Below are 19,728 nucleotides of genomic sequence, written 5' to 3'. Positions count from 1 at the left end.
CCCTTGGATCTATTTATGGCTAGTAACTTGTCAGTTTGTAAAGTTTTCATAGGCTTAATTAATAATTCTTAAGTTTAGCTCTTCAAGTAGATATTTTTATTGGCTTGTGCTATTCAGAGTTCCAACTGAAGGCTGACACAATTCGCCAAACTAATTGCAGTACAAATATATGAGGATTTCTTTTTTTAAGGATTAAACCGCATTCAAACAAAAACTTGCCGTGCTGACTTTCTATAGGAAAAAAGTGCACTCAAGTGCAGTTCATGTTTTGCAGTTGGAAAAGAAAAAAAGAAAATGAATCCAGACAATATGCAAATATTGTAAAAATACAACATTTATGCATTAAACAAACAACAGAAATGCATTCTTAATGGCAGCAACCATAAAAAAATTAAATAAATAAAATTCTATTTAAAATAAAATATGAAACCAGAATGACCACGCTTTTTTCTATATACCCAACCAGGATCATTAGTTTCAAATATTAAGTTCCAAGGCACATAAATGAATTAAATTTAAAATTTAAATAAGAATTGGTTAGTTTGGTTTTAAATTCCAATTTTTAAAAATTGCCTTAGGCTAGTAGCTGTCACTTAATCTACAGGCTCAACTGTTAGAGATTTGAGTATGTATATTTCAACTCCTGAAAGTCTTTATTTGATTAGTTTAGTTTATATATCAGTCAGATAGTACTCGGGGCAATTGATTTTGTTTAAAACTGTCAGTGGCATTGAAATGAATTTCCGTTTCCCATTTTGCATGTGCATGTTTAATTTAATTTGTGAGTAAATCATTGCTTTTTTAATTTAATAAAAATGAGGAATGAAACGAGGAATGTGTGAATGTCATAAGCAAACAATTTAATTATAAAGTGCTATAAATAAAACCTCATGCAAATAGCATTGAAACATTTGCCCACTTGTTGGAAAATATGTATTTACCTGCAACTAGTGGGATGTGGGTGTGATATGAAAAGGCCACAAACTAATATATATATTATATAATATATATTCTATACCCTCTAAATGCACGATAAAAACATATTTTAGTCATCAATAGTAGGCTACAGATGGATGGAGCTATGTTTATTGGAAGGCAACGCGTTTGTCTGAGTGTCCCTCGTTCGGAAAGGGTACAGCACAACAAAAGGCTAAAGTTTCCATGTTCAATTTAATTTCTGTGAATGGGGCATACGTCCTAGTGAAAGGCAGAAGCAACAGTCAAAAGACATTTAAATGACAATGACAGTTTAACTGTGGTGGTCCAGATAGGAACAATAGGTAAATGGAATGTATGTATGCACGGCGAGTAGAAAAGAGAGGAGAGAACTACTAGGTAAGGGCTATTGGGAAGGGAATGATTGTGATGATGATGATGATGATGGGTCCCTACAACAATGGAATTGTCATTATGGGGCTGCAAAAGGAGCTTGCCAGCATGCAGCGTCCAACAGTTTTTATCGTCTTGCCGTGTATGAGTATAGAGCATTTCCACATGAAGGGAGATGATACAGTAGCTATCCTATACCGGATGCTGCCATGTATGAGTCCCTCTGTGTGTTCTTGTTTATGGTTGTGTGTGTGTGTGTGTGTGTGCATAGAGTTTGTTAGGAATATAGCACAGGTGTGTTGCTCGACTGACTGACGGTTAAAGACATGCGATATCAATGGAAGAGCTTCTCGTTCAGCATTCGATGCCTTCCGTCATCGCCTCATTGATGAATGCGGCAACCTCATTGCATATGTGTAGAGCACTAGCTCTTTCTCTGTCACTCCTGCTTCTTTCTTTTCTCAATCTGTCTCTCTCTAGTTTTCCGTCATTGTTTTTCCATTTTTCCTTGTTTTTTCCTTGGTTGCATGCAGTGAAAATGTAATTAAGCATTTGACGCGAGACCCAACCACAATGCTCGAGACTTCATCCTCTCTCACATGAGTTCGGCCAGTGTCACAGTGATTCTATTCAATGAATTTTGCCAAAGAAAAACTATCGCCCCATAAAAATGGCGTTTGTTAGTTTAGGTTTTTGATGCTGCAGTTTTCTTTTTATGCCGCAAAAACTTTGCGGTTAACTACAGTTTTTGTTTAGAATACTTTATTTCAACTTTTTAACCAAAAGTTATATATTTCTATGAAATATATAAAACTAGTATATATATTTACATTCATTTATGATTTTAAAATACTAGTATTTGCGAATCGATTAGGACCGTAAAACTCTGCCAAGTTAAAAGACTGTAAATGAAAATGGTATTATGGATCTGTTTTAATAGATCTACAACGCATTGTTTATATTTAAAAGTTAGGAAATTGTATCCCGATTGGATTGCAGGTTTTAAATTGACTAAAGCTAAGTTTAATGATAACGACAAAGCCAATGCCACAAACAAACTGTTCAACTTTGTTTAAAAATCGCTTTAAATTAACATTAAGAGACCAAAAACTGTGAAGCTAAAAAAATTTCTCATGAACTAGAGCTCTTCTGAAGAAAATGACTGCAGATTTAGTTTCAGTAGCAGTAGAAAAATTCTATGCAACATCGAAAAAATTCGATTTTTTTGTCATGTGTTTTTACAACGATTTTAATTGTGTCGACCTCTAATGAGGATAACTAATCCGATAAACCTTGAACGCTTTTCAACATTCCCTGTGGTACTCTGTGCCACTGTTGTGCTTTATATACGTAGGTATGGGTGTGTATGTGTGTTTTGAACTCAGCTCGTTGTCTTATTAAAAATATTAAAAACACAAAAACGATATGAAAAAGAAAATGCACACACGTGCAGGATGGGATGCCAGCGTGACGTTGACGGTGAATTGTGATGGCAACGACGTCTTATGCGGCGCTTTTTAATTTACACTTGCTGAATTTTTAATGATGCATGGGGAAACGTTGCGTATACGCAATGTATAGAATGCCAAACTGGGACCAATGCCGTCGCTCTCTGCTTCAGTCAATTGCTTAACTTCCCAAATACCAGGCAACGGCTATTTTTAGCAAGTGGCACGCACACATATTTATGTCCGATGCCAAACAAAAGGCAAACAGAAAAAAATACGAAAAAGAAAGGAAAAACGAGAAAAAAGCCGGCATGCGCAGGATATATAGCAAGATCCTTGTGTAATTGAATTTCCCTTAAAATACCAAAATCAATATAAATATACATATGACAGGGAAGGCAAGAGCATAAAAAGGAGCATAAAGAGCAAAGAGGATTCCAACCAGCATCAAGCAAATAAATCTTTTTTCAAATGCATATTGCAACAGATATGTAAATCACAAATGCATATGTGTGCCGTGTGTGTGAGAGAGGCAGGTTATGCGTGCATGAAACCCCAAAATGCCATGAATAAACAAACAAATGCACACAAAAGTCAACGTTTCACTGCCATTATCAAGCGTTTAGGGGGCAAAAAAAAAAAAAAACAGAAACCGAATGTACAATCTGCACAAATAGAAACAGAAAGTCAGGGTCAAAGTCAACCAACATGGAAGCTACGTTGACATCTCTCAACTATACCCGCGTGCCTCTGGGCCTTTCTTTGGCGTCCTCGTCCTGTTTCTGGCCTTGTCCACCAGGCACAATAAAGCCCCCAACAAGATTTACTAAAAGAAACCCTGTCGGAACACACTTGACAAACACATATCATAGCTACGCTTCCTTGTGTAGGTAGGACAGCTTTCACAAAAGGTAAACATTATTGTATCCCAAACATGACATAGGAAAAGCACAAAAGACTTAAACAGACTCGTCTATCGAAACACTTAATGCTCTTCTCAGCGGTTTTGTCAAATGTAGGATTCTTGGCTTTAAAAGTGACGACTTGCATTGAAATGCATTCCTGATTGAATAAAGCACAATTCGATTGCAAATATTGGGTAAGTCGTTAGAGCTTCTAAGCATACTTTAAGAATACTTTCTCTCTTTTCATAGAGCATTTTTCTATACTGCATTTTACTTTCTTCAAACTAAATATTATTTTCGGGTGTTCTGATAAATGTGTGTCCTTCGTTGGACTTCAAGTACTATAACTTAAGATGTAACACTCAAAGATAAACGAATTATGTTATTTAATCCATTTAGCCGTGTTTTTGTATATAGTTTCTAAAGAACAAGCAAACAATGACATAAAAATAGAGAAACAATGCGAAGGGGTGATTCATTGTCAAAATGTTCCTTTAAGTGAATATACAAAAAAAAAAAACGAAAACTTGAATACAAATAGAATGAAACAAGGGCGCACTTTCCCGTGTGTGTGTGTGTGCATGTGTTGCGCTTCTTCAGCCTCATTATAATGTCTTAAACTTTACATGTACACATAGATATATATGTACATCTGTAGTACCATAAAGCAAGCGTTAAACATGGCTAAAAGCACACACAGACACACTATAACAAGACAAAGGCAATAGCCGAGACGGCTTCTTACATGTTTCACTATACGTATGTATATATGTACTGACAATGTGTTGGTAGAAAGGATATGAGGGGAACGCATGTATGTATAAACATTAAGTGTCTAACTTGTTGGTGTCAAGTGGTTGTCGACATGCTTGTCTCTGGTTCACAATATTGACTACTTTGATAGCTCAGGGGGATGATGGGGACCATAGAAGCCACGCCAACCCAAGCCAAGTGAATGGGGCCTTAGTTATAGGAAATGCCAAAGCTAACCTGTATGACAGCCGAGGAGCGGAGGGATCATTTCCGTTTCGGCAAAAGATAAAAATCAACCCACGCAAATTGACAGTTTGCCTAGACAGAGCATTCATTTTATGTTTTTACGATGTTCACAGTGAGTACCCAAATGTCTATCCAAAAACATTCACTTTTCAGCATCAATTATTTGTACTAGTTCAGGACTTTCCAGTCAAGTTCATGTTTGGCTTTGTTGAATGAAGAAACTTATAATTGATTTATGATCAATTAACTCCTTGAGTAACCTACTAAATACAATGCCTCTTGTGGCCACAAATATTAATTATGCACAGCTGAGGCAAGCTTAATTTTAGAACATTGATTTTATGTCAATGAACTTAAAGAATGAATCTGGCTTAGGCATGAAGTCTTACAGCATATACTCTGCATTAATTTATAACTCAACTTTGTCATGAATTTACTATGAACTTTAATTGTGGTGGTCAGAAAATAATTGATGCAAATGAAAGGTTGTCATTGCATACAGTTTAATAACTAAAATATGCCCACCCTATAAGTCTGACTTTATGTAGGGCAAACGAACCGAAAACCAATCCTGAAACGAAATAGTTTTTAGTCAAAAACCGATTGGCTACTTGGCCATGCACTCGCATGCATCCAGCGAAAAGGCATCAATAATTAAATTGCATAAATACAGGCCGAAATGGACGACAACAAATTGAAGGTAATCCCCATACAAATTACAGTCATAAATATTTGAGAAGTGCAGTTCTGTTCAGCTTAGCTTTGGTACGCTGCCAGTTGGCCACATTTAGATTGAGCTGTGGTCTATACTGGGAGGATTGAAGAAACGAAATGATGAGGAACTACTGAAGCAGCAGGCATTCGACCAAGCAGACCAGCAGTGTTGAAGTTCAAATATTTACACACACCCACAGCCAAATATCCACACACACTCACACACGCACACAGAGTGAAGCAGTGGTAAAGCGGTCCCAAACCACTTAACATGTAGAAAATTCATCAAGAGTAAGCAGGGGTAAAAACCAGAAAACCATGCTTTCTCAGACTTTGCCGAAGTTTGTATATCCTAGTGAAAGCCACTTCAAGGAATCGAAAAATTCAATATTACAATATTTGTTTGTTTATTTCTTCTAAAAAAAAGGTCCATCCCTTTAAAGCTCAGCTTAGTCCTTTTTTGGAGTTTTGGGTAAATTTGATGGGCTAGAAATATTGGCTTCCTTTTTTTTTAAGTTTAAAAGAGAGTAGTTTCAAAATTTTCCTTAAATTTTACCGTTAAATTAAATATTGTTATATATGGCAAACTGCTAAGCAAAAGTCTTATAGCCTTTTGGCAGAGTATCTCTTGAAATGTGTGTGTGAGCATAAGGTGCAGCTGCCGTTTGTCAATGTCTGTGTGGGTGCTTGTAACTGATTGAGTGTGTGTGTGTGTGTGTGAGTCGGCATGTTTGTGCAGTGGTTTTGTGGCACACGGGTCGTATGATTTATTTAAAATTATAGAGAACCAGTGTAAAACAAGGAAATGTAGGTCAAAGTGAACTCACAAAAAGCATGACCTCCATCTTGTAAGAAAGTTAATAGGGTGCCGCGGTCTCTGTTATGGTTCATTACGATTTTGAAGGCCATGAAACTGCTTTTCTTTGAGTTTTTTTTCGGGTTACACTAATTAATTACAAGGAATTGAAACAAATGTGAGCAGTTCTACTTAAGGTTGACATATATTTGGAATTTGGGTCTCTTAAAAATCTTATTTGAATATAATTTTATATAGAACAATTTTTTCACTTGCAATTTAATAAACTTTACTCTTAATCTAGTTGGATAATGTTTTGTTATGTTGTTGATTTTTTTTTTTGTAAAAGTTCTCTTCCCTGCCCATAGGTTACATTACACAGACTCTGTAACCTTTTAACTCAATGCGTTAAGGGTATAAAAATGCTTATTTAGTAGTTCAGAGTAAGAACAAAGCAAACAAGGATACACCACCCAACTCTTCGTCTCTCCCTTACCCCTTTAAGTGATGCTCAAAGCCAGCCATAACCAGAGCATGAACTGGCCTGGCCAATCGATGGGACTATAAGCAAATCGCATTAATTACGCTTCAGCAGTTGTTGCGCCACAAAGCTTAAATGGCGATTAAGGGAAAACAAGCAAAACGGTGGGGGGGCGAACCATGCCCCAGCCAAAACAATGCCAATAACGAGAGAGAGAGAGAGTAAGAGTCTCGTCATAGACTAGTGGGAGGTCTGTATATATATGAAGTAACTCTCACTCCTTTCCTTCGATCTGCTTCGTATCTGCTTTGTTTATCCATGTTTGTTTGTACCGCTTTAACAATTTCCGGAATCGAGGCAATCATATGCAACGTTTAATTAAATGACCTAGCAATCTGTACTTACTCCAATTCTCGGCAGCTGTTTCTACAAATATCCTCAACTAGCTACTACCTAAATATAAACAAACACTAAGAGAAATCTATTGACTATTAAATCAATCTTGAGAAAAGTAACTTTTGATTTGCGTACACGTGCAAGCGACTCTTGGAAATACTTGCACGGGCAAGATAAGAACAGTTTTTGTTTTAACGTCTACTTAAAATTCATAGATATTTTGTTCAGTGTATATAGCATTTTGGTATATACAAGTATGTTTGTATGCGGTCTACATTGATTTGTGTCTATATATTTGCTCATTTCAGTTGCCAGGCAACTACATTAGCATAATTATGAGAGCAGCCACAAAGAAAATTACGTGTCGTTCGCTGTGATCCTGTCCCTTGTCCGTTCCGTCTCCTGCCTGTTGTCTACTGGTGCGGTCAGCTGGCTTGCCAGTGTCTGCCGTGCCGTTGTGCCAATGTTTCTGTCATAATTTGCGAGAAGGAAGTCAGAAGCAGAGACAGATATAGAGAGAACGAGAGGGAGACAGGGAAGATGACGACGTCGACGACGACGACGTGTTGAATAAAATGAGGTCAATGTTATGCAAAATTTCACCCAACACCCAATCTCTCCCAATCCTCTCATCCTCCCAGTAGCGACATTTACTCATATAAGTTTGTATGCATAGCCTATGGACTAGAGCCTGTGGCTTTATGGCTGGTGGCTTCTGTGGCTATCCCCGGGGCTACCGAATGATCTTCCCCTTCCACGTTCGCTAACCTGCTGTTACGGACTGTCTCAATGCGGCTTGTGTTGCCAGGGCCTGATGCTGTTGGTCCGTGTCCGAGACCAACTGAGGCCATCTAGCGAGTCATTAGCGTGTGCAAATGTTTGCACTTGGAGGTGTGTGTTGGTGTGTGTGTGGGTGAGTGTGCGAATGTGGGTGTGAAATTGTTGAAGCGTGGCCAACTGCCATTTTTGGCTCATTTCGCTCAAAGGTCAGAGGTTTACTTACAGACACTGTCTGTACTATATTTGTGATGATGAAGCTTAATCTTGATTGAATTCAATAAGGCTGGCGTAAAAAAAGAAAGGGAGAAAAAAAATTTCTTATACATAAATAATTTAGATTTATCTCTGCAAATGTCAAGTGATTCTGCCTACATTGGCCACATTATTTGATTAATTTTTCATCACTAACTAAGGGGAATATGTTCTGAATACTTCTGAAATATTTCGATATTTTCCATGTCCTTAATCAATTTCTCTTAATTTTCTATCTCATATTTAGCAGCAAATCTAATCTTCCGGTTGTTGTTTGTTTTTTCTCTTCACCTTTATTGTAATTTTCAACCCATTTGCGTCAAAATGTGTTCAACTATTGAAACAATGATTAATTTGTCCACAATATGTGTTTGTAGATAAATGAATCTCTTTGGCCCATCAATCATTTGCATCGATTCATCATATCCATCACGCGAATGTTCTACGTTTTAATTCGACAAATTGTTTCACAATGAAGAGACTCTCCCTATGCGAGTTTCCATAGGTTTATGTAAAACCCTCTTCCTGCTTGCCAAACCACAAGATGCCTCATTAATGAGTCCCAGTCCCCCTGGCAGTTGGTAGTCATCGTCGTTGGCTGCATACCTAAATTACACCCCAAGGTAGAACTTTTGCCTCACATCCTTATTTCGGTATTAAAAGCATAGTATGTAGGTTGGAATGCACAGATACATATAGATGATACACATACCCACTCATATACAAGTTTTTTATGCCCGGCAGTCTTGTCATTACGGCTTTGTGGGCATAAGGCAGGATACCATTTTTGCTTCTGCTTTCCCATTCATTTCTTTTGTTTGTCGACCGAAACTTTTATTCTTCATGAAATTTTAACATACATATACAAACAGTTTTTTTCCCTTCACTCTCATGCCCTCAATGTAAAACTCATAAATCAAAATGTCTGGGCAAACAAAGCCCCAAAAATGCCCAAAAATAAATATCTTGAAAAAATCTGCCCAAAATGGCTTGTCAGCTTGCCAAAATGTGTTTGTACCATACGCCATATGCTCCTTTGTGCGGGTATCAATTAAAGCAATAGATTTAAAACCGATTTCCATCAGGATAAAAAGTGCCAACAAGACCGAGACTAAAAACCAACTAGTTGCATCATGAGCGATTGAACAAACACAAAAGGAGAAAATCTAAAAGCCCTCCTGATGCCTGCCTGCCATGAAGTGCATTGAAGGAGCTCGAGACTGCGTTCTGCGACTGCGGATGCGACTGCGGATGAGGATGAAGTAAGACAAATTCGTAGACTTGTTGGCTCAGAAGGCAAAAGAAGGCAGTTGCCGGCTGAAAACAAATATGCACACAATTTAGAAGATTACACGAGGATGCGGGGAAGCATCAATCTTTAAATGTCACCGAGCACAAAAAGAGAAAAAGAAACAGTGAGATTTAGAGATAGAGAACGAGAGCGAAAGAGAACCACACCGAGATGAAGAACAACCACTCACTATGCCCCATTTTAGTAGGAGTTTTGTGAATACGGCTGGGGGACATCATAAATCCATGTCAGCTTAAAAAATATACACGCCAACCGTTCCGACAGCTCTTTAAAAAGTCGTTTAGCCAGCAAATAAATTTGATACACTGCAAATTTGATGAATGTTATATCTCAGCTTGCAAATGAAATAACAAAAAGCAGAGAGCATGAAATTTTAGTGCCAAATTTGAGTATGTGAGAAAAACTGACTGAAACTGAGTGAAAGATGTGCAAGTGCATATCGGTATAAAAACAGCAAAGCACTTAAAATAAGCGAAAATTTTGAATTTAACTTGAATAATAATTCATGTTTAAGCCATTAGATATTTGTGTAAGAAGCAAACTACTGGTCACTGGCTCACATGAATGATGGAGAATTTACATTCACGAAGATGCAAATTCCATTCAGCACTTGTCTAAAAGAAACCTTATACTACAACAAAACTAATTCATTACTAATTACCTAACATTCTCCTTTAAATCGTTAACAAATTTGAGCCACTTTGGTTACTCATTAACTTCTGATTCTCTCTGAGTGCAAAGCATTATATTGTTTACATTACCAATTAGGTTCGGGCTTAAGCTTCTCAATTGCAAATTATTGATTTCAAAGGTTTCGAAACAGCTAAAACTTATTGATGCAAATTTCAAATTACATATAATTAGAGTGAATTTTATATGTTGCATAAACAATTTTACATTTGCGAAAAGCTTATTCATTCATTTCTGTTCAGAGTCAGGTTCTAAATTACTTTGTTTCTACTAATGTGCTCATTTAAATATTTAACATGGCTAATATCAAATAATAATTAGCAGGCAAATAAGGTAAAAAGGGCGGTAAAATATTGCTAAACGTTCAATTGACTGTTTACCATTTTCATTGCAAACTATGTAAACCAAACCAAAAATCAATGGCCAAATCATTATGGCCACAAAAATGAAAATCGAATTAGTTCTGGTGAACTAACATAATCACATTGGCCAACAAAAAGGAACACAGAGAGAGAGAGAGAGAGAGTCAAAAGGGGAAGACATCTGCCAATGATGGAGATGATGATGGAGGCGCAATTATGGCAGATGGAAATTGTGATCAATTGGGAATGGGTTGTAGAAGTGAGTTTGTTTGTGTTGTGTTGTGTAATAAAAATGGAAATAGAAATTCATTTGATGCTGCTGATGCTGCTGCTTGGTCTACTGAATGAATGTTCACTTGACTTGTATGTACATTACCAGAGTAAAAGGAGAACACAAGCATCGAGAAGGAGAGAGAGAGAGAGTGAGAGAGAGGCTGGTAGTAAGAGTTGGAGAAGGTCGAAAGGCTGGCAGAAGGCAAAACTGGCTGACAGCCACTAATGATTAAATCGATATCTGTTCATTTAGCATCTAGGCCTACTGACTGGGGGATTCTCTCTGTCAGGGTATACAAACTTGAGCTTCTTGTTTCCCTCTCTTAAAGGCATTGCTTGTTGATAAATGTGCTGCAAATTTGTTTTACCCAAGAAAACGAAATCAAATTGTAACTAAAAAATGATTTACCCAAGCATTAAATGATTGAAAGTATGCAAATTGTAAAATCCTTTACGCATAACTCTGGCTACCATAAAATATGAAAACGGGTAAAATGGGGACACAAAAAATTGCGGCAATTTGATTATTTTATGTGAAAAATGAAAAACATTTTTCTTTTATGAATATTATATCAAACAAACAAAAAAATACGTCAACCGCACAACAAACTCAACACAAAAGCAAACCAAAAACATATTGTTGACTCGCGGAGGACAAAAATGTGTGTGTTCGTGTGTGTGTGTGTGTGTGTGTGTGTGTGTGCGGGAGCAAAATGTTGTCGCAAGCCAAAGGCGGCAACGCTACTCATTTGCATTGCGGCATGCCACATGACGTATGCGCAATTTTTTCCTAAAATGTTCTCTCCCCTTTATACACATTTTCTAAAACAAAAACAAAAAATGTAAAAGCAAATATGAGCGGTATTTATTTTTGTATTTGATAAGTCTCAAATGTACTCGTAATTTAAATTTCATTAAATTCAAAACTATTAAAAACAACCGAGCAAAGTTTAAAGTTCGCCTTAAAGCTTTTCATTTGGCTTATGGATGTTGCTGCACATGTAATTAACACTAAAAAGAGTTAAACAAATTAAATCATTTTACAAACTGCAAATAACTACGTCAAGTTTATAGTTTCGCATCAAATTTAATGATAACACAAGGAATTCAGCTTGTTTTAGTTCATCATCAAAGTTGCCCTTTTTCTTTTCCTTTTTTGTATTTTCAGCAGAAAATGTTTGTGGTTTTTAGTGCCTTGGCGGTCGGTGTTTCCTTTGAGTGGCAACATAAAACTTATCCAGAGCCAAATTTCGTGGCAAGACTTTTAGAGAATTAAATAGATGTGATGAGATGAGATGAAATGGGATACATAGGTATGTACATACATAGGTAGGTATTGTATTTACTACCATGTCGCTTCTGTTTGCGTTTAGTTATTTATCTTATTTTAATTAATGAAGACGAGTTGGTACACAGGCTCCAACATAATATATTTATTTCATTTGTCTAGAGCGACTTAATTAATAAACTCCTTCTAGATGAAGGCCCTTTCTATTGTATACTCGTAATTAGTACTTAATTAATGTGGAAATCAATTAAATAGCAAATTAACTGCGCCCATCCACACACACATGACTATCGCATTAGGGCTGATCTTATTATTTGGACCGACAATTGGCTGAAAGCCAAACCAAGTCGATGTTGAAGATTAATGCCAAAAAAAAGTCGAAATTGAGTTTCAAGTAAATAACACATTGAATTTGCCAAGTTTGGATTGAACCAATAAATAACCCATTCACTGTAAGAAGTAAGTGTATTAAGAACATTTCCAGAACCCAGACAGATTATGGACGAAAGCGCAGGAGATATCATTAGCTTATAGACTGGCAATTATAATCACATGGTTAATGTCACAGTTGGTGTGAATCAATCAAGCCATTAAACACCAATATCGAATTACTATATCAGCAGTGAATTCATGCAAAGCTGATATCAATTCACTTTTAGCTTGCCATTCAATCGATGTTATTATGCAGATATTCTCTTACTTTGATTAACCAACAATGAGAAATTTAACACTCTTAATATATTGAATCGCGACAAATAATATGAGACTTATCAAGTTAAGTTATAATTGATAGACAATCAGTTTTAAATGCAAAGTTTACAATTACAGCATTAACAATTTCCATAGAAATGGTTTTCTGATTCATGTTGTTGACATATTTCTATATCATTTTAAGGAATTCGTTTTGACAGTTTTTAGGAAAATTAAATTTACTTTAATATGAACAAATCATCAAAGAGAAGCCCAAATCGCAATACGCAGAAGTTTAAGCACTACTAAGGCAACGAGAAATAAGTTTGAGCCTTTTCTCTTTGATATAGGTAATCCCAAAGAAAGCTTACTATGGATAAACCACAGAGTTAAGTCCTACAACAAGGCACATTTAAATCGTAAATCTTCCAGCCGCTGGCCCACATAAATAGGCTACACATTTCTTCTATAGATTTTACCTCAAGGTACTGCTGCAACTCTTTCAAGGAGGAGGAAAATTATAATAACAAAAAAATATTACCAGGAATAACAAATAAAAGAAAAAGGGGCAAACAAAAAAAAATTGCAAAATTCTTATAAATGAAAATAAACAACTACAGCAAACAGAATAGCAATAAGAAATATCAACAATTTTCCACAAGAGCGACTCAAACAAACCAAAATAACAAAAACGAACAAAAAAAGGAAGCCAACAGGAGAAATGCGAAATCCAACAACAGGGACCGCATCTCATCAAGTCATTTTAATCATAAAGAAAGAAGCGAATCTGATGAGAGTAAAAAACGAAAGCGATAACGAAAAACGAAACATAAATGCAAATGGTAAATACAAAAAAGGCAAGAAATTATTATGATTACGCCAGTCAGCGCCCCATAACTTCATATAAAACTGTCGAGGCGTGCATGAAAATTAAATATAAACAAAACAAAGCAACAAAAAATGAAAAAAAAATTACCCTCCAAACAGGCAAACAAACTTTTTCAATGAAAATATGCAGACAATTAAAACTTTTCACTTGCCTTCGACACGACGCGAAGCGAAGCATGGAAGGGTTCTGTGTAGGTTGATTTGCGGTTAGCGGAGTCTCCGTCTCCGTTTCCGTCACTTGCCCTAGCAGACACACTCTCACACACAGACATGCACACACACAGACACTTCTCGATGAATCAACTAGCAAGCGCTAATTGTTTTCTAAGTGATGCGAAAGACGAAATTAACATATCAGCCGTGTGTGCGTATTAACTAAGCAGCCCAAGCAGCCACGACGAGCAACATCACCAAAAAGATACCAACACTACTGCCACCGTTCGAGCTCTTTGGCTTGGATTGTGCGAAAAATAACGTAAACTGTATTCAAAAATGCCGGCGCGACAAACAAACTGTGCGAAGCGACTGTAGAAGCGGCCACGACAAAGGACATCTGCATTATGAGCCAAGGATTCAGTCAGTGAGCCAGGCCAACCAACCGGCCAGGCGACTGACTATCTCGTATTTCACTCGTAGGTTCGGGTGTATGCTCGGCAAAAATATACCTACATACACACACACACCAGCACAGAGCCACACAGACAGAGACCTTACATTTACGCGCGAGCGTCTGTGTTTGCGGCAACTGTTGCTCTTTTTCAAGTTTATTGGCTCACAAGTGTCAAGGGAAAGTATGTATTAATGGCAACGTGTTGCAAAAGGCAACACGCGGCGGTGGAGCCAGCCAGCAATTTAGTAGCAGAAATATTTAGTGCCGAATATGTGTGTTCGTGTGTATACATCTATCAAAAAAATAGCAGTAGAAATAGGTATAATAAAGTAGTAAGCCATATCAGATTGGCCAGGTTATGGCCCAAGTGTTTTTGCTATCAGTTTCAAATAAATTATCTTAATTGTAAAATACAAATTGAAGTTTCTTTTGAAGTACTTATGTGGTGAAGATTTGAGTTAGGATTACATTATTCTGTTATGCTCCTATAAGTTCTTAAGAAAATCAATTGACAAATTTCTAATATATCAGAATAAGAACATCTCTTAATAACAAATGGAAGTAAGTACCAATTGCTGTCCAAATCCATTTTATGTGTCATTTGACCTAAAAACGATACGTACATACATGTATACATATGTATATAGCTCGAGGAAATCGTTAATCAATAAGCACTCAAGCTATATTATTAATTTTATGCTTCTGGAAATGCAATTACCATTAAAATTATATGGTTAGCTAGTTTTCTTCAGGTTGTATTCAACAAGTCTGGCAACACCATGCCACACGCACACAATTAGAGGCGGAGATTTTATGTTTATGCTCGTTGTTGTTGTTGTTGTTGTTCACTAAACAGGGAATGCCAAGGACCTCGCCAGGCACCCACCAGACACACACACACACGGACACACATACTCTCCCACACTCACATGAATATATGTATGCACGTGTTGGCGGCCACGACTGCGGTTTTTATTCGACTACTACAGCTGTCTGCTCGATGTTGACCGACCGGGATTCGTAGTAAATTCAAACGAAGAGTGAGAATATTTCACTAGAAAAGACGAGATCCTGCGGCTTGGCCATAAAAATGCGAACAAATGAAATTAAAGCAGATATGTAGTACTAGATGCAGATGTTTTCACTCAAAAAAGAAAAAAAGCATGCAAATTGATGGGGGCAAACCATGATGATGATGGGTGTCTGCAGATAGTAAAGCATATTCCCAGGGGCACAGTCCGTCTAACAGTCAGAGTTTTACATTTTTATCTTCTTTCTGTTGTTGTTGTTGCTGTTGTTGCTGCTGCTGTTGTGCTTTGCAACTCAATAAGTTGTAATTTTCTTGGCCACAAGAAACGATACGATGCGACACGAAATTCGCGCTACTGAGCAACGGAAATTGAAGATGAAAGCAAAACAGATAGCGCATAGAACAGATACAAAAGACACCTTAAAGGATGCGAATGAACTGATGAGGAGGAAAGCTCACGAACTCACAGAGAGTATGAAGAAGTGTGAGTGGATGGGGAGGTGATGGTGGTGGAGGGAAGATGTCCTCAGGCTCCGAATGCTCGACAGCTTGGAAAATCGAAAAATTGTGCAAGGCACGCATAATTGAAATTCATTGTTGACTTTTCCCCCGTTTTGCATAAATAAATACATATATACGAGTATACGGCAAATATATAATTGACTTTTCGAAATAAATTCAAAATATTTGCTCAACAAAGTAGGTCAGGATTTCGGAATTCTATTTTTTTTTTTTTTTGTTTTTAGTGTTTTTGGAATAGGTCATTAAGCTCATTCAATAAAATTTATAATTTTTGTGTTTTTTTTTTGTTGTTGCTTTTCTTACCCGTACTCAGATTTAATGTGCCCATAAAAAGTGCCATTAAGAATCTCGTTTATTTGCATTTCGAAACACTCATGCACGTGGCTCTGGTTTACAGTTACCAAATAACACAAAAAAACTACATACTCACACACACACACTGGCACACTAACTCACACACACACTGGCACACACATGCAGACGCAATAATTCATAAAGAGTAGTAACGGTACTTGAATGCGTAAATGTAAATGTTGGTTGTGCGCACTCCGTTTTGCCAAGTTGTGTACTGGCCAACAACAATCCAGGCACTAAAAGCGGGCAACCCAAGCATACGCATACATATGAATCCTGGCAAGGGCAAGTACCCAGAGTCAAGTCGCGTCTCGGTCGCGTCGCGCTGAGCATAGCAGAGCACAGCAGGGCCATTCAGTTGGCGTCGCTGCCTATGCTCTATTGACTCAAATTTCCCAGTCAGTTCAGGTGAAGGCAGCAGCAGGAGCAGCAGCAGCAGCAAAAGCAGCAGCCGCAACAACTTTGTCCGGGCCCAACGAAGCGAGAGAATGGGTACACAGGACCCACCATATACATATACATATGTACATACACACTTACATATACTTATAACTGTTGCTCCAAACCAAATGTGAGAGAGAAGCTCTCTCTCTCTATCTCTCTGAGAGAGGAATATTCTGGCAGTGTTGCTGTGCTGCAGTCAGAATTAAAACTGTTGCGCCTTTTTGCTCCTGCCCAAGTCACAATTCTTTGTAATTTATAACACGTAAAAGCTTTTTGACATAGTTTTTGTTGGATAGGAAGCTTTTACGCTACCCTTAATACGGAATGTGGGTGTTTGTTTATATTTTCTTCTTGGCAGAGCATGTGTTTTCGCCACACACACACACACACATACGCTTGGTTAAAGTTATTGTTTGACCGACTGAAAAATGACATTACTTGACCTAAGTTGTTGCGCCTTTTGTTGTTATCCCTGACCACAATAAATGAGTTAATTTCATGTGGGTCTCCAAATTGTAAATCATTTCTCATGTTCATATAGGAAAAATAAAAAATGTCCTGGCACTCTCAACTCAATACCAAGCGCTTTAAATTGCTTTGAAATTGAAAAATTTCACATTTCTCGTATTTAGAGAGACTCAGTATAAGCCCAAAAAGAGAAATAACAAACAAAAAAGGCTCAGCTACACAAGAACTGTATTCCATTTACATATTTTTTTTTTTTGGTGGCCCAGTAAACAACAGAGGAAAGCTAACGAACACAGAAACAAAACAAAAATAATTAATTAGATGAATCGCGCCTTAAAACTGGGCCAACAAAATATTCATGCCAGCCAAATAACAGTGGAACAGTGCAGAATTTAAAAGCAAAAAAAATCGTTACTAATTCCCTCAACATATGCACACATCTCCTTAATGAAAATTTTATAATATTCATATATTAGGTTATTTGAATTTTGTTTGAAAATTCTGCTAAAAATTAGAAATCTTTATATTTTCTTTTTATTGGGATTTTAGATCCAATTGTCCACTATTTTTGGACTACCGCTAGAGACTCTTTTTAAAAAGGTTCACATAAAACGAGTTCCATATCCAGGAATTTCAAAATTTGACCATAAAAACTTATAAAAATAATGTATTATTCTCTGCCTGTCCTGTCTTTCAGTAGATAAACGAAATATAAATATATTTTCTATTTGTGTACTCTTTGAGAATTCTTCTTTTCAAATTGAGAACTATGTAGACGCTTGTGACTTCCGATTTCATCAACATTTGCCTAGTAGTGTTTGCCCAAAAAAGTATGCTATAGAATTTTTTTCCTTACTTGGATACTTTTTGCTTCACTGTACGTTAAAAACCGAGCTTGCCATGGCAAAAACATACAGCTAAATGCCAAACAAATTAAATTGTAATTAATCATGAGGCCGATCCCTACAATCCCCACTCTCTTTTATCATTAGGCAAGAGCACGTGCTGGGCGACCTATGACAATGTTCCTCTTCCGCTCAACGTACCGACAGCAGTAAAATGTGTGCCAATTAATTACACAAAACGCATGAAAGCCCAGATAACCTGAGAGAAAGCCAAAACGAGCAGCGACAAAGAAGACGAAGAAACAAAAAAAAAAAAAAGAAGTTATGCGAGGCGCCAAAGCAACATTGCATATTTGAGCAATTAACAGCTCGACAGAAAAGTTGTCACCTGGGCGACCTTGGTTAGTTATGTCTTCTTGTTGACACTAAACGTAAAATACAAAACGAACACATTATCGCAAAAGCCATTAAAGATTTATGGATATATCTATATTTATAAACATATGACTACAAGTGTCACTCTATATATTTGATGATTAAATTCAATTTAATATGCACATGTGTATGTATTCAAATATTCATTTGCTTTCTGTCTATGTTTAGGAGTGTGTGTGTGTGTGTTGGTTCTGACCCAGTTACTATATTTCCTCGCTTGGTAGGGTATCAAGAGTGGCAATTCCTAGAAAAACTGGGTAACCAAGAAATCTTTTAGCTATACTGACTTATAAGTTCTCTCTTCTCTTATAGTATTCTAAACGAACAATTTTGAGTTGGTTTTCAGGGTATTTTCTCAAAGGTTTCAACAACTCTTTGTATTCCTTAAAATGCTTTTGATGGTCTTTTAAATTAATATATTTTTGATTTTTCTTGCTGCTAAGGGTATAAAGACAACGGGCTTAACAGAATTTCGATTGCCTATTGCTTTTTTTGAGTGTTTTCCTTTCTATGGTTTTTCTGTAGTTTGTCATTTTCGGAAATTGCTGTGTTAATTAAATTGTTTCATTTCTGTTTTTAAGAGGTTTCCGTCGTATGTATGTACATAAGTGGTTATGCAATTAATATCAATTAGAAGTATGCGACAAGTCCCTATGGAGAATTCATAGTTTTAGATAGGAAATTTAGTGATAGATAACTATATATATCATGGTTTCTTAAAGGCAATGAAAACCGATTATCCTCCACAATTGTGTACCAAGTTGAAGGCAAAAGAATTGGCTCCATTTAATATGAACAACGCACAGACTGCAAAACATTTACACACAACTATGGCAAGCCTTTTGTTGGTATTTACCGTGGGTGTATGCCGTACATAATCGGCCAGGAACCTGCCAGAGAGCCTTAGCAAGGGTGTTACATATTTTGGGCTAAACCATCACCAACACCAGCATCAGATGAATTCCCCGGCGACCCGTTCAATGGGAACAGAAGCAGCCGCAGGCCAACGGAGACACCACAAGGAGGTGGCAAGGACGTGTCCGTGCGTTTTGTTACTTGTTACACATTGTGCCAAAAACCATTATTTCTTTCATTTACTCGATTTTCGTGCTTTCCATCCTTTATTGTTGTTTGCTCGAGTGCCGTTATCATTTGTTGGTTTATTCTGCCGCACCATATGTGTCTGGTTGGCACAAGGACCGCACTTCTCGCTCCAAAATCCACACGGAGCCATGGCGTTTTATACTTGCTTTGTTCTCCTGGAAGAAAGGAGTGGTGGGTGTCATGGCTCCACACTCGAGAAGAGTGCCCAGCAAATACCGGATTACACGGCAGAAAAAAATATATACATACATACATATAGTGAGGTAAATATATATACTTTATAATATACCAAATAAAGTTCCTAAGCGTCTTA

The 19,728-nt window shown here is 37.1% G+C and overlaps 1 protein-coding gene across 1 annotated transcript in view; it reads right to left on the bottom strand.

The window, feature by feature from the left end:
* Window positions 1-13,865, bottom strand: part of btsz (bitesize) — a 69,321-nt gene extending 55,456 nt beyond the window's left edge. Inside the window, 1 exon segment of the mRNA XM_068298003.1 lies at window positions 13,756-13,865. The gene's annotated coding sequence lies outside the window, so the exon portion shown is untranslated.
* Between the last annotated feature and the right edge of the window lie 5,863 nt (window positions 13,866-19,728).

Source organism: Drosophila tropicalis, unplaced genomic scaffold (genome assembly GCF_018151085.1).
Source record: "Drosophila tropicalis isolate 14030-0801.00 unplaced genomic scaffold, ASM1815108v1 contig_859, whole genome shotgun sequence".
Lineage (NCBI taxonomy): Eukaryota > Metazoa > Arthropoda > Insecta > Diptera > Drosophilidae > Drosophila > Drosophila tropicalis.
Note: the sequence above shows the minus strand (reverse complement) of the source record. Positions and strands in the feature narration are given on the sequence as shown.